Here is a 15581-nt window from a genome sequence, read left to right on the forward strand (position 1 = left end):
GAGAGAGAGAGAGAGAGAGAGAGAGAGAGAGAGAGAGAGAGAGAGAGAGAGAGAGAGAGAGAGAGAGAGAGAGAGAGCATGCAAATAGATAACTGCATGCGGAGAAAATAGGAGAGAGAGAGAGAGATCAAAATGCTAACATATCAAAATGCACTAATTATAATAAAAACGATGATGAAAATATATCCAAATGATGCTTGTCAATAATATGAAATTCATGCAATTTTTCAAAGCTATGCCATATTCCAATCAAAGCTATCATGAGCAAGTGAAGATACAGAATTATAAGTGAAGCTTGCTGTTATGTGAAATAAAAAGAGAAATTTCAAATGCAACTACAATGTCCAATACAAAAACACAACCATAGATTCAATAAAAGGCAATATGTCCAAATTTGTCGCAAACCATAATCCAAAATAGAAAATATCATGTCAAATCAAACCATAATTTCCAACACCAAAATCCTAGCAATACAAAAAATTGAGCTCTATAAAGCTTCGATACTTGTAGTATCATCACTATGCAAAGCAAGGTCATCAACAAAAATCGATTGTGTCCTTCGCTTTTCCACCAATGGTCAATCAAAATGGTCATCTCTTTGGCACATGAATCTTGCCATATCTGCAGCATAACATGGCAAAGACCTATTTCTAAGGCTATATATCAACCATGTAAAGAATTGTTAAGGAGACTACAATGATGTTTTTAGTTAGAACTTACCAATCTGTTTGCACTTGAAAGTCAAAGAGCTCAATATCATCATCCTCCATTGGTACATATGAGTAAGAAGCTATCAATGGTCGAAGATGATTCTCAATAATGATCATTCTCCATTCCAAGACACCACCTTCCTGTATGTAGACATGCTCTTAAAACTGGTCCCGTCCCTGCTCCAAGCTCCAAGACAGTGCTATTTGAGGTAGTTAGAAACTCTACAAACATGAGCATGAAAACTAGACTTTTCTCAATTCCTCCTCGCCAACTTCCAATATTGCCTGCTTGTTTAGAGCGTTGTGATGATGGAAGAAAATGTTTAAGGATATAAGAGTCCAAACTTTGTTGGAGCTCTTTTCCAATTGCATTGCCTCCTTCAAAATGAAGCAATGGTGTGCAACCAGGTCTTGTTAAAAGAAGCACATGAAATGCATTCTCTTGCCAAAAATTTAAAAAAAGACATAAATATCATTTAATGTATAATATATTAAATGTCAATGGAACATGTATAAAGAGGTACATTATGCAATTTTTGTTGAAACTCACCTTCACCACAAAATCACTCTTTCTAGTGTAAGCATATGGCTCTGTAGTCTCAGCCAACCATCGAAGATGAACCTCCATTCGCACTTTTGAGACCATACGCTCAACAATGGGGAGAGAGGATGTGGAGCACATAACAAGTGTCCATCCACCATCATCCATACAAGCTGCCGCAATGCCCAACGAGTAGAGTACATGATCATCAGAGATATCATTCCAAGAAGGCATAGCTTCATACCCTACAATCAGTTATATAAGAAGCATATCAAGAATGCATACTAATATCAATCAACTTCGTGATTTAGTGCTCCCTAACAAGAAAAAAATTACCTGGAACCATAGATCCAGTTGGTAAGTCAACAACACATAAATCAACACTCCAAGCGCAAGTCTTCTTGTGTCGTTGCCTTCTCTCACCACCAGCCTTTAGAAAAAATGACCGTATCTTTTCAAAATCCCCACCTAGCTTCCCCGCAAGAATGTCCTTACCCAAGATGATGTAGTCAGATTCTAGAACTGCCACACTCTCCTTAGATGCACGATGAGAGAGTCGAGAGAAGGATTGAATTGGCAAGTATATCATGTCAGTGGTGTAGCTCTTCTTTCTCTTCTCAGCATGTGTAATATCGACATCAACAATTTCTTTCCCTACATTTATTTACAAAACAATACATGACCAAATTATAAACTATTATGCAATGTACAACACAAAATATGCATGCAAGGTGAGTCTCTATACCTTGTGTGTCAGCAACAGTAACCTTTGGTCGTCCTGTCTTTGCAGGCAGCTTTTCTAGTTGAAGTTTCTCAGCTTCTAAAATAGTTCTTTGTTGTTCTTGCACCTGTCTCAATGTATCTTCATTCATATTTCCAATTGACCCTGAGTCAGATCTGCACTCTCCTTTTTGATGCCTTACATATGCTTTATTTTCCTCCTCAATACAACATCCTTTCTTCATATCAACCCACCATGGACAATGCTTTCTCTCCCAATCACTAAGAAGAAATGCACCCGACGACTTCTTATCCTCTCTGAAAATTGTAGAAGTATACATGCAAAACGATGGAGGTGAAAGCATTGGCCATGCTTTACAAATATGAGGGAGAGTGTATATCTTCTTGCTACTCATCAGTGATAGGAGAAATCTTCACAATATATTAAAACAATTGAGATTAGGCAAGGCCTCTCAAAGTATCAACTAACGTTAAAAAAGAGATCAATTTTAGATACCTGTAAACAACTCTTCGAGCTGCTTTTGGTAGATCAACTTGCTTTATTGTTGGACTAGCCACGGTCATTTCCTTTGAAAGAGGCTCAAAAAGGGTATCTCTATACCGGAACAGAATATCATTGAAGTACTCGCTCAATGTCGGATGCTCTGGCAAAGTCAAGAGCTCCCCTCCAATATTTTTCTCCACCACTTGTGAAAGCATTCTTGAGGCTTCAGTCAAAAGTTGCTCCATCCATACCTCTTTTTCACACCATCTAATGAATTCATGGTCACCTCCAAGCATACCATAAGAGCTTTTCAAATTATCGTCAGCACCAAGCAAAGCAAGCATAGAAATCTTCTTCTCATGACAGCATGCTGCAATTGAAACTTGGTATAATTTATCCAATGTGATCTTCCTAGAGGCATCAAACATTGGCAATCCCCAAAGCACATCAAACCAAGGCTTTCCCAAGCTTGGATTGATGATACACAACATCTGCAAGTAAGTGATTAACTTCAATTAATACAAGTGTACTACAAATGTCATACACAGAAGCACTGAAAAGCACTTGCTTTAAAAACTCGCTCTATGAATGACCATGAGCTTGTGCTCCCGTTTTTCTTTGGGTAGATTACTTGGGATCTTCTTCTCATCCTTCTCCACGTTCCTTTTGTAGCTTTCCTAAGAGTTAAAAAGCTAATACATTAGAACATGATAAAACGTTTTGACTTTATATGCATAACAAATGATGTGGTATATACACTCACCGAGAAAAGCATCCGAGCGAGCAAGGATTGTGTAAGAAGATACCAAACTTTACGACCTCCCGAAGCCTCTATCACACGTGCTTTTTCAATAGCCATTTTCTCAACGGGTGTAAAATCCTCCATAAAATCATCCACATCACAAGAGCAAAGAGTGCTTGTGTATTGTAGATAGTCCCTTAAACTTGTGAGTACAATGGAATTATCATTCATTCTGTCACAAGAATTAACAACTATAAAAGAGATTAAAAGATTTGATATGTTACTTAATAAAAGCAAAGTAGAACTTACAATTAAATCTCTGAAGAGCGGCCAAGAGTTTGACTTCATGTTTTGGCTCTGGATCAATGAACTCTGCTCTGATTCTAACATGTCTTTCCTTATCTCTTGACCAGACCTCCTTAATAACTTCCATCCAAGATGCAGTTCTATGGTTACCTTCCCAAACGTAAAACATCTTTCCAGAAAAACACGACCAGACTGGGTCTTCCACAATCTCTCTCTCAAACTCCTCATTGACAGCAACCCAATGCTTGTCCCATGTGGATTGGATATCAGCACCCACTAGTTTAGTTGTGCCATCAGGAAGATGTAGAGATAGAATAAAAAGACCTTTGATGGGAACATATCCTTCGTGGATGAAAGCTCCTTTTAGATATGAGAGATCTGGTCTCAACTCCCGAACCCTGGTGTTTATTAAACAACGACATAAGGGTACTTCAGGAACTCCCTTACCCCTATGTATTGTAAGAGCTTTTAAAATGTCGGATCCCAATGGCTTGTCAATGATAGCTGGCACATGCTCATCCATTTCTTGCTCAATGTCATCATCCACAACCTGGTTCTCATTCTCAGCATGCTCCACATCTTCTGGGATTTGTGTCTCTCCCTCAAGTTCCTTAGGAGCCACCTCCAGAGGTTGAGGCTCTTTCTCTGAACTTATGCTTGTCGCACATTTTGTAGCCTTCTTAGACTTGGGCTGAGAACTTGAACTTCCAACCAGATTTGCCTTTTTGTGGCCACCTGCACAGGTCATTCTAATGACCAAAATACAAAATCAGGCAAAAATAAATACTTTGATCAAATTGAAGTATTATCTATGACGAGCTTCAGAACACAACACTTGCCTTTAGATTTAAATGCAACAAATACAAGATTGAAACCTTGATGATTAAATAAATTACAACATGAGACAACACATAGAATTGAGAGACCAGCATCAGCTTGGTGGCTACCTACTAGAGATACATTGCTAGAACTGACAACTGCCATGATAGCGGGTAGGAGATAGCACTCATCTCACTGACTTGTTCTAGCACCTGACTGCCCCACAAACCACCACACAGGGCGGGGCTGCTCCCTAGTATGCTGAGATTATGCAATTTCGCTAGAAAAATTAAGAAAATGTAATGGGTCAGAATTTCAAAAGCCAACTAAGCAGTTAGCGGATTCACAGCAATAGGCAGCTAGAGGATTTACAACACTAGAATATTATGTGTGTTGCATGTAACTAGGCACCAGACCTATTTCACTGGTGAAATAAGTTTGTGTGGACACCTTAGCACCTGCACAACCATGGCTCCATCAGGCCACTTTCACCCCAAGACAATCACACAATAGACATGCATGAGAGAGAGAGAGAGAGAGAGAGAGAGAGAGAGAGAGAGAGAGAGAGAGAGAGAGAGAGAGAGAGAGAGAGAGAGAGAGATTGAACGCGTGTGTTCCTTAATTTTGTTGGCGAAATAGCAAGGAGGCTCTTCAATCTCTCTCCCTCGGTACTTGTGTGTGTGTGTGTGTGTGTGTGTGTGTGTTGTGTTGAGGTGGATGAGAGAGAGAGAGAGAGAGAGAGAGAGAGAGAGAGAGAGAAGAGAGAGATTGAACGCGTGTGTTCCTTATGCGCTGGAGCCTCTTTCACACGTGATTGGGGACAACAATCTTGTAGGATGGGTGTAGCTTCATGTTGCAAGCAACAATAGCTTGGAGGTGCTTGACCCCATGGTGCGTGGTACCAGGGCAAGCAACAATAGCTTGGATGATGTCCCCTCGCAGTGCCCCTCCATGTTGCATATCATAGCCATGTTCAAAGAGGTGGGATTGGAAGACCAGAGCTCTTCTCGGTTTGAAGACCATCCATGATAAAGCAACAGGAGGGAGGAGTTGAAGAGGAGCACGTCCATGGTGTTGTAAGCGGAAGTACCATTCCGACAACAGGCTAATGTCGGTGTCAAATGCTGGTTCGATTGGCAACCCACCATAATTTCACGAAATAGGCTAGTGCACCTGAGAACAAGAATCGCAAAGCTAGAAGGAGACTGTCATACCTCATTAATTTCGTTGGCGAAATAGCAAGGAGTCTTCTGAGTTAACCTCTTCAGCCTCTTCAATCTCTCACTGAGGGGCTCTTCAATCTCTCTCCCTCGGCACTTGTGTGTGTGTGTGTGTGTGGTGCTGAGGGTGGGAGAGAGAGAGAGAGAGAGAGAGAGAGAGAGAGAGAGAGAGAGAGAGAGAGAGAGAGAGAGAGAGAGAGAGAGAGATTGAACAAGGAACGCGTGTGTTCCTTATGCACTGGACATAAGTGTATATCTTAAAATGTGTATATCTGGAGATAAGTGTATATCTTAAAATGTGTCTCCATATCATAATTTTAAGAATCGTGTTGGATGTTGAACCATATCCGACTCATTAAAGCCTTTGAACTTTAATAATTAATTATTTTATTAACTTTAAATCCACTCAACGTTAATAATTAACTTTTTAACTTAATAAATTTAAAACCATTTTTCTTTAATAATTAATTAACTTATTAAATTTAAATCCACTAAACCTTAAAGCATGTTGTATTCATCTTTGTATTTAACCCTTGTTTTCGAATGGCTGCATTATCAACTACAGAATGTCGGATGAATGTCTTATGGCCACTATAGAAGACTCCAAGGGTTTAATGCTAAACATAGAATGTACTAATGGTGCTGCTATTCTCTTTCTTTCATACCTGTCTTCATACTTCAATTTGCTAGAAAACATAGTTGAACTGCATCAACAGGCAGACGAGAGTGATGGTACTGAGCTACAATATGGGGTTCAAAGCACTACTGGTCCTAATGGTAGAGAATATCATTTAGACATTATGTTTGGAAAGAGTTTTTTTATATCAGGATCTCAACCACTATCCACAGGTTCTCCTCACAGCATTGTTGATCTTATTAAGTTGTTGCCTTCACAAAATGTCCTCAAAAGTTTGAGTTTCCACCTTCTGTGGATGGACCAAAAAGTAAAGGTATGGAAACAAAGTTTAGTGGACATGTGTTGTAATGGAATTTGCCTATTCAATTTGAGAATAGCGGAATTTAATGAGAGTACTTTCAAGAAATGATTTTGTGAGCATAGCGGGTAGACATAATTGAAGATAGCAACATAATCATAGCAATTAGTTAACTTGGCATAGACAATACTTTTGCAAGAGAGAGAGTTTAGAGAACATGACAACAATTGAGGACCGGATTTATGTGGAGCCGGTCCCCCCTCCAATAGGCATTTGTATTATGATTTCTCCCATAAAGAGAGACTTGTTACAATACAGTCTTTGTGTTCCTTGTGACCTAGGTGATGCCATGAAGATGGAAGGCTTCATGCACCACAAACATAACATAAACTTGAAGAAAGCTTTAACTATCCCAAGCCTCAGTCCCAAGACCTCAAACACCTTCGAAGGTGGAGAGAGCTAGCAGGGAATGAGGGTAGGGAAGAGGAAGAAGAAACATTTCGTAGGAGAAAGAATTAGTTCCTCAGTTATCATACTCTTGTTGCTAGCATACATAATAGCATAGTAATGAAGAAGAAGGATATGGCAAGCTTAAGCATTGAAGCATGGCTCTTGGTTGGATTTGCACTCCATAGCCAAGAGTGTTGGTGTAGGCTCTCAACCTCTACTTGCTTGGAGAGGGAGCTCTTGCACTTTGCATATCACACAATGAGAGTGCTTGTGAGTGTGTGTGGGTGAGTATACCCCCTAGGCACCCCCCTAGCTTGCTTGGGTCGACCCCCCCTTGTAGCTCATGCCTGAAGCTCATTGGACCCCTCCAGGCCTAGCCAATCACAAGTAAGAGCCATTACAAGCAACATGGGTAGCCTTGGGACAAGTGTCCCCCTTTCCCCTTTGAGAGAGAGGACTTGATAAATGCTAAAACAATTAGATAATTCATGTAATTTATCATTGGACCCCTTTGAAGCCTAGCCAATAGGCTTCAAGCAACACATGAAGGTAACATGGGTAGGGGCCTGACATGTGTTCTTGCTACCTCTTCAAGTTGGGCTTCCCTTGTGTGTGTGAGTGGGTGTTCTCTCTCTAGCCCTTAGGAAAAGGGCTCGCCCCCCCTCTTGTAGGAATGCTTTTGACTTTTAGGTGATCAAGCACCTTACTCACCAAGCATGACAAAGCACTTGAACTAGGGGGTGTTCCCACAAGCATCTCAAGCAAGCTTCTCAAGGCACCTCAAGTACTTTAATCATGCAGCAAGTCAAGCACCTCAAGCATGGAGCCAATCAAGCACCTCAAGCATCTTAATCAAGCACCTCAAGCATGAAAAACACCTCAAGCATGACAAGCACCTCGAGCTTGGTCCGGGTTCGCACCTCAAGCTCAGCCCTAGCTTACTTAAGGTCAAAGGACTTTTACACACATTTATTGGAGGTCTTCAATGAAGCTAACCCTAAGGTCTTATGCTCCATTGGTTAGCCTTGCTCTTTGATAGACCATCTCCCTTTTGGGCCCCTTTACCATTGGCCCCGTGTTGAGATAGATCTATAAGCACATACCTATATCTTAACACTTGTTCCCGTTTATTCTCCCACATTAAGTGATCAATTTAATATGAGAAAATCATTTGGGTTAGTTAGATATTAGATTTTATGACATTACCTCTCTCTTGAAATCATAGTCGTCCTCGACTATGAGGTAGAAAAGATAAAGTCTTAGTCATTAGTCAATCGTACTTAACGGGTAAAGGATCCCTTTTTACCCTATGACATCTTTCCAAGATGGATGACTAATCCATTTGGTGCTTGGGGGACATAGCTGCCGCAAGCATGTCTGCTCTTTAGTCCATTTTATTCTCCCAAAGTAGAGTGACAAATTCTACTTGGTGTTTGAGAGACGTCGTCATCACAAACATGATTCTAAGCATGCATACTAGTTAAATTTTGTGCACAATTAAAAAGAGGACTAGTCATATAAGACAAAAACATGAGTTATTTAAAAGAAATTTGTACATTTGCTTACTCTAATGTAGCATTGTAAGCATTGACAAGGTTCATACTATCCTTAAGTTGTACTCCTTGCATCCATTTAGCATCTTCAAAAGGATAATTTTTGAACTTAATAAGATACCGTCGGATAATCTTACCATGTCGTAGTACCTTGTCTTCATGCCGAAGGATAGCTTCGGGTTGTAGCACCTCTTCTTGGTCTTCAACTTCGGGAGGGTCTTCAATAATTGGTTCAATTGGTGGCTCTCCTTTGTAGGGCTTAAGTAAGCTTACATGAAAGGCATTGTGTATAAGCCAATGGTTGGGCAACTTGAGTTGATAAGCCATCTCATTGATAGGCTTCAAGATTTGGAAAGGACCATAGTATCTTTTTGCTAGTTTAGCATAATACTTTTGATGGCCCGTAGGATTTTTGCCCGTCGTTTGCCTTAATCGAGCCTTAGGAAACTTGAGTAAGACCCAATCATTTTCTTTGAACATTAAGGCTCTTCTGTGCTTATCAGCAGCAGCTTTTTGCCTTTGTTGAGAGATGGTTATAGCCTCCCTAATCTTTTGAAAAGATTCTTGTAGGTCACGGCTATACTCATCGGCGGCGAAGATTTTCCCATGTACTTTCAGTAGCAAGGGACTTTTAGGTCTTCCTTCTATGATCTCGAAAGGTGCTTTGCCCGTAGAAGTATGTACAGTATTATTGTAGGCATACTCTACTAGCGGTAAATACTTTTCCCATTGTGAGCGTTGATCTACTTCGGTAACATAAGTCTTGAGTAGATCGAGTATCGTAAGATTGGCTATCTCACTTTGGCCATCCGTTTGTGGGTGATAGGCCGAAGAGAAATTCAATCTTGTTCCTAGATTTTCAAAGAGACCTTTCCAGAAATTACTGGTCATTCTAGGATCTCTATCTGACACGATGGATGTGGGTAATCCATGGTGTTTGAAAATCTGAGATATGAAGAGAATTGCCATTTGATGTGCCTTAATAGTTTTTTTGACAGGAATAAAATGTGCTTGCTTGCTAAACCTGTCGACTATTGTCCATATTCCTGTATTCCCATGGATAGACTTGGGTAATCCAAAGATGAAATCCATGGATATACTCTCCCATGGTGAATTTGGAATAGGCAATGGCTGGAGTAATCCAGGTTGCTTCCCTCTATCATACTTGGTCTTTTGGCATACTACACATTTTGAAACATACTCTTGTATGTCCACTTTCATGGTAGGCCAATAGAAATACGTCTCTACTCCTCGGAGAGTAGGTTGAATACCTCTATGCCCTGCATATGGAGGAGCATGGGATTCATACATAACCTTCTCACGAAGGGAATGGGTAACACATAGCCTATTGCCGTGAAGAAGATAACCATCCTGCAAGGTGAATGGTTCCTCTTTCTTCCCCAAAGCAAGGGCTGACATTATGTCTCTAAAGTCAGGGTTAGTAGCATACTCATCTATCATAGAGGATAGATCATTGTGAGTAGCTATAGACACCGCATTAACTTTTGGTCGTCGTGAAAGTGCATCGGCAACTTGATTGTGCTTACCAGCTATGTGAGCAATATGAAAATTAAATTGCGAAAGAAAATTTGCCCACCTCATTTGTTTGTCAGAAAGCTTGGTTTGCGTCATGAAATACTTGAGACTTTGGTGGTCGGTTCGTAGGATAAATGGAGTCCCCAATAGGTAGTGCTTCCATGTGTCTAGGGCATGTAGAACAGCTAAAAGCTCTTTCTCATAAATGCCCAAGACTCGTTCATCACCATTGAGCCTTCGGCTCTCATATGCTATGGCATGCCCTTCTTGAAGCAAAACCGCTCCAAGGCAATCACCACAAGCATCACATTGGACCTCAAAGGGCTTTGAGAGATCCGGAAGCACGAGGACTGGTTGGGAAGTAAGCTTCTCTTTGAGTTTTTCAAAAGCATTTTGCTCCTTAGCAGTCCATACAAACTTAACGTTCTTCTTGGTTAAGTCGTGTAGTGGTCCTGCCACTTGAGAGAATTTTGCTATGAAGCGTCTATAGTATGCACACATACCAATAAAGCTTCTTAGCTCATGTAGATTCCTTGGGTTAGGCCATGATTTTATTACCTCTAACTTTGATGGATCCATACGAATACCATCGTGAGAGATAATATGGCCTAGATATTGAATCTCTTGAAGGAAGAATTCACTTTTCTTTTGGTTGAGAAAAAGTTTGTTCTCCCTCAAGGCTTGAAAAATCACTTGGAGATGTTGCTTATGTTCCTCCAAAGACTTGGAGTAGATGATGATATCATCGAAGAACACTCCAGTGAATTTTCGATATGGTCTAAAAATTTTCTCCATCAAACGATTGAACGTAGCTGGTGCATTAGTCAAGCCAAAAGGCATGACTAGATATTCATAAAGACCAAATGTTGTGCGAAACGCGGTCTTTAAGATATCCTCATCCACTATCCTTATTTGATGATAGCCACTCTTAAGGTCAATCCTACTGAAGTAGGTAGAGCCTTGTAGCTTATCAAATAGATCTTCTACCCGAGGTACGGGAAATCTGTTTTTAATAGTGATATGGTTTAGTGCTCGATAGTCCACACACATACGGTATGTACCATCTTTCTTTTGCACTAAAAGGACTGGAGAACAAAAGGGAGAGGAACTAGGCCTCACCATCCCTTTGTCTACCAGCTCTTGTACTTGCCTCATGATCTCCTCTTGTTGAGCTTGTGAGACTCGATAAGGAGGTTTGTTAGGCGGTGAGCTTCCTGGAAGGAGCTCAATACGATGGTCATCATCCCCTCGTTTTGGAGGTAGGTCCATAGGGATATCATCGATGAACACATCTTGGAATCCTTTTAGAAAAGTAGACAAGTCTAACTCTTCTTGATTCCTATCATTTTCATTTGATGAAACATTATTAGCTTTTAGAGACTCTTTGACATAAATCATGTACGCAGAAACTGATCTCTTCATTGATTTATCAAAAGAAAGAGGATTTACAAGTGGAATAGTGCGACCACGCTCACTAGCATCTACATACATGTTCTTTCCCCTGTAGGTGAAGTAAATTCTCCTTTCAGGGAACTTCATGTTGGCAGCCATGCGATCAAACCATGGTGCCCCTAGGATAACATCCTGATGTTGGAGGGGAGAGATGAAGAAGTCTTCTTTGTCGACATAGCTTTGGACATGAAGCCTCAACTTCCCAATCAAGGGAGTAACGGAGGCTTGTTGTCCCTTGAAAGCTGCATCAGCTGTTACTATATCTCCCATCTCAAAAGCTTGAATGCCCAACTTGGTGGCCAACTCTATTGATATGAAGTTGAGAGTAGAGCCAGGGTCAAACAAGATGAAGGCATCATGCTCTTGTACCTTTCCCCAAGCATAGGAGAGTGATGATCCTTTGCAATGAGCATCCTCTTTTGGAGCTTCGATGGTGGAAGCCCTAGGAGTCTCATTGCGAGTATTCTTCTTGGGGCAAGAACGATAGCCATGTCCTTGCTCCCCACACTTGAAACACTTATGGTCCTTGCGAAAAGCTTCAAGCTCTTCAGGAGAGAGTTTGTTTTTACCTTTGTAAACTCCCTTCTCCTTGGACCGATAGTTGTTGTTGTTGTTGGAAGTGCCTTGGGAATTATTTTGAGCATTGGATTTCCCCTTTGCATCATTTTTATCTTTGTTTTCCATGGGCTTGACATTACGTCTAGCCCCTTGATGGAAATTGATGCGTGAAGCAACCATGGTGTGGTGGATTACTTCGGTAATAGTACCGGGCCGTTGAGAGTTGATATATTCGGCCATCTCTTCAGGTAATCCCGCACAGAATTGCTGTCTTTGCTCGGCAAAGTCTATCTTTTGAAAGACAGTAGCTTTGAGATGTAAATCCCAAAACTTATCTACATACTTGTTGATAGACTCATGAGAGAGGAGCTTCAAGCCGTGCCATTTGGTAAGAACTTTATCTTTAGTATCGCTTGGAAGAAATTGCTTCATGATGGAAACTCGTAGAGTTTTCCATGTCTTTGGGGCTTCTCCATTGCCACGAAGGCTAGCCCACCATTGACGAGCTGATTTTTGGAAGTGCATAGCTACATGGCGTAGCTTGGAGGACTCTGTGAAGCCCTCGTCCCCAAAGGCCGCATCAAATTGCTGGATGAAGGCCAACACTTTGTCGGTAGCACCAAAGGTGCCATCGTAGGTGAGAAAAGAGATACTCTTTCCTCCCTCCTTGAACTTCTTTAGCTTTTGTGACCTTCGCCATGCAGGAAATGATTTGCGATGCCCTCCCCTCTTGTATTCTCTAGGAGAATAGCCATAACTTTCATCGAAAGAGAAGGAAGGTGAAGAAGAAGGAGAAGAGGGTGACCTCTTCCTAGCCCTTTTCTTCCTTTGTTTCCTCTCTTGCCTTTGAGAGTGATGAGGAGAAGGACTATGGGTTGCTCTTTTCCTCTTGGGAGGAGTAGGCGATCGTCTAGACCGCCTTCTTCGTGGAGCCACATCTTCAGAAGAACTTAGACTTTCATTGCTTTCTTTCTCTTTGGATTCCTCCTCTCGAATGGGAGAGAGTCTTCTTTTGGGGGTCTCTTCAAGAGGCCTCCTAAGCTCTCTCTCCTCTTGGAGAGGAAGGGAAATTCCATAGGCACGAAGTTGTTGAGTAACTTCGGCTTGCAAGGTAGGGTTGCCCATAGCTTGTTGCAACCTAGTCACAAGATAATTCACAAACATGGGAGCATCATCATTAGCACCTTCATGTGCAAAATCAAAGCTATCAATGTTCATTCTACTCTCTTGATTATTGTCAGCCATGTTAACAAAATTTTATGTATGTACTTAGTGTATGCTTTGGCAATTCAAAACCTTAGTTGCCACTCCTCTTAGCCTTTGAAAATCGGCTCTTAAGTATCTACACCCACGGCTCAAAGTGGTTAATTATAGAGAGTAGAGGAGTAGGTCTAACATAGCAGAGTTGCCAAGGGCTAGCTCCGTTCGGACTTCTTATGGCTCAATAATGGTAAAGCCGTAGGCAAGTCTAAAAAGACTCCATTATTAAGTCCAAAGCTCCCGAGGTGTGCACCATCCCCCACATAGTGGGCTTAACAAAACCGGTATTAGATCCCAGTTCCACTTACTCTATTATAATTAACAACATCAACCATTTATAGGCTACTTAAGGACCTCTCTTCTTAAGCAAGAAAAGAGAAACCAAATGCTCTGATACCAATGTAATGGAATTTGCCTATTCAATTTGAGAATAGCGGAATTTAATGAGAGTACTTTCAAGAAATGATTTTGTGAGCATAGCGGGTAGACATAATTGAAGATAGCAACATAATCATAGCAATTAGTTAACTTGGCATAGACAATACTTTTGCAAGAGAGAGAGTTTAGAGAACATGACAACAATTGAGGACCGGATTTATGTGGAGCCGGTTCCCCCTCCAATAGGCATTTGTATTATGATTTCTTCCATAAAGAGAGACTTGTTACAATACAATCTTTGTGTTCCTTGTGACCTAGGTGATGCCATGAAGATGGAAGGCTTCATGCACCACAAACATAACATAAACTTGAAGAAAGCTTTAACTATCCCAAGCCTCAGTCCCAAGACCTCAAACACCTTCGAAGGTGGAGAGAGCTAGCAGGGAATGAGGGTAGGGAAGAGGAAGAAGAAACATTTCGTAGGAGAAAGAATTAGTTCCTCAGTTATCATACTCTTGTTGCTAGCATACATAATAGCATAGTAATGAAGAAGAAGGATATGGCAAGCTTAAGCATTGAAGCATGGCTCTTGGTTGGATTTGCACTCCATAGCCAAGAGTGTTGGTGTAGGCTCTCAACCTCTACTTGCTTGGAGAGGGAGCTCTTGCACTTTGCATATCACACAATGAGAGTGCTTGTGAGTGTGTGTGGGTGAGTATACCCCCTAGGCACCCCCCTAGCTTGCTTGGGTCGACCCCCCCTTGTAGCTCATGCCTGAAGCTCATTGGACCCCTCCAGGCCTAGCCAATCACAAGCAAGAGCCATTACAAGCAACATGGGTAGCCTTGGGACAAGTGTCCCCCTTTCCCCTTTGAGAGAGAGGACTTGATAAATGCTAAAACAATTAGATAATTCATGTAATTTATCATTGGACCCCTTTGAAGCCTAGCCAATAGGCTTCAAGCAACACATGAAGGTAACATGGGTAGGGGCCTGACATGTGTTCTTGCTGCCTCTTCAAGTTGGGCTTCCCTTGTGTGTGTGAGTGGGTGTTCTCTCTCTAGCCCCTAGGAAAAGGGCTCGCCCCCCCTCTTGTAGGAATGCTTTTGACTTTTAGGTGATCAAGCACCTTACTCACCAAGCATGACAAAGCACTTGAACTAGGGGGTGTTCCCACAAGCATCTCAAGCAAGCTTCTCAAGGCACCTCAAGTACTTTAATCATGCAGCAAGTCAAGCACCTCAAGCATGGAGCCAGTCAAGCACCTCAAGCATCTTAATCAAGCACCTCAAGCATGAAAAACACCTTAAGCATGACAAGCACCTCGAGCTTGGGCCGGGTTCGCACCTCAAGCTCAGCCCTAGCTTACTTAAGGTCAAAGGACTTTTACACACATTTATTGGAGGTCTTCAATGAAGCTAACCCTAAGGTCTTATGCTCCATTGGTTAGCCTTGCTCTTTGATAGACCATCTCCCTTTTGGGCCCCTTTACCATTGGCCCCGTGTTGAGATAGATCTATAAGCACATACCTATATCTTAACACTTGTTCCCGTTTATTCTCCCACATTAAGTGATCAATTTAATATGAGAAAATCATTTGGGTTAGTTAGATATTAGATTTTATGACATGTGTGGAGTGAAGATGTAACATCACGAGTTTCAGGCTTCAAAGGGATAGTCAGGATAAGAAAATATGCAGGCCACCTGTTGTGTGAGAATGGCCTATGTCCTTATCTTCAAAGGAAGGGTACAAAGAATGATTGCCATTGGAAAGGTCGTGTACAGAAGGTCCCAAATGTTGGCAATACGACAAATGGATCTTTGAAGTGCCTGTATTACAGCTGTCCTCCATTTTGTATAGCCTTGTGTGGCTGCAAGATGTACTTATGTCTTCC

At 41.4% G+C, this 15581-nt stretch overlaps 1 pseudogene; it reads right to left on the reverse strand.

Annotated features, from left to right (window-relative positions):
* Positions 1 to 487: 487 nt before the first annotated feature.
* On the reverse strand, positions 488 to 4272 carry LOC147418677 (uncharacterized; annotated as a pseudogene).
* Between the last annotated feature and the right edge of the window lie 11309 nt (positions 4273 to 15581).

The sequence above is a fragment of the Adiantum capillus-veneris genome, chromosome 29 (genome assembly GCF_014529385.1).
Source record: "Adiantum capillus-veneris isolate H3 chromosome 29, ASM1452938v2, whole genome shotgun sequence".
In the NCBI taxonomy this organism is placed as follows: domain Eukaryota; kingdom Viridiplantae; phylum Streptophyta; class Polypodiopsida; order Polypodiales; family Pteridaceae; genus Adiantum; species Adiantum capillus-veneris.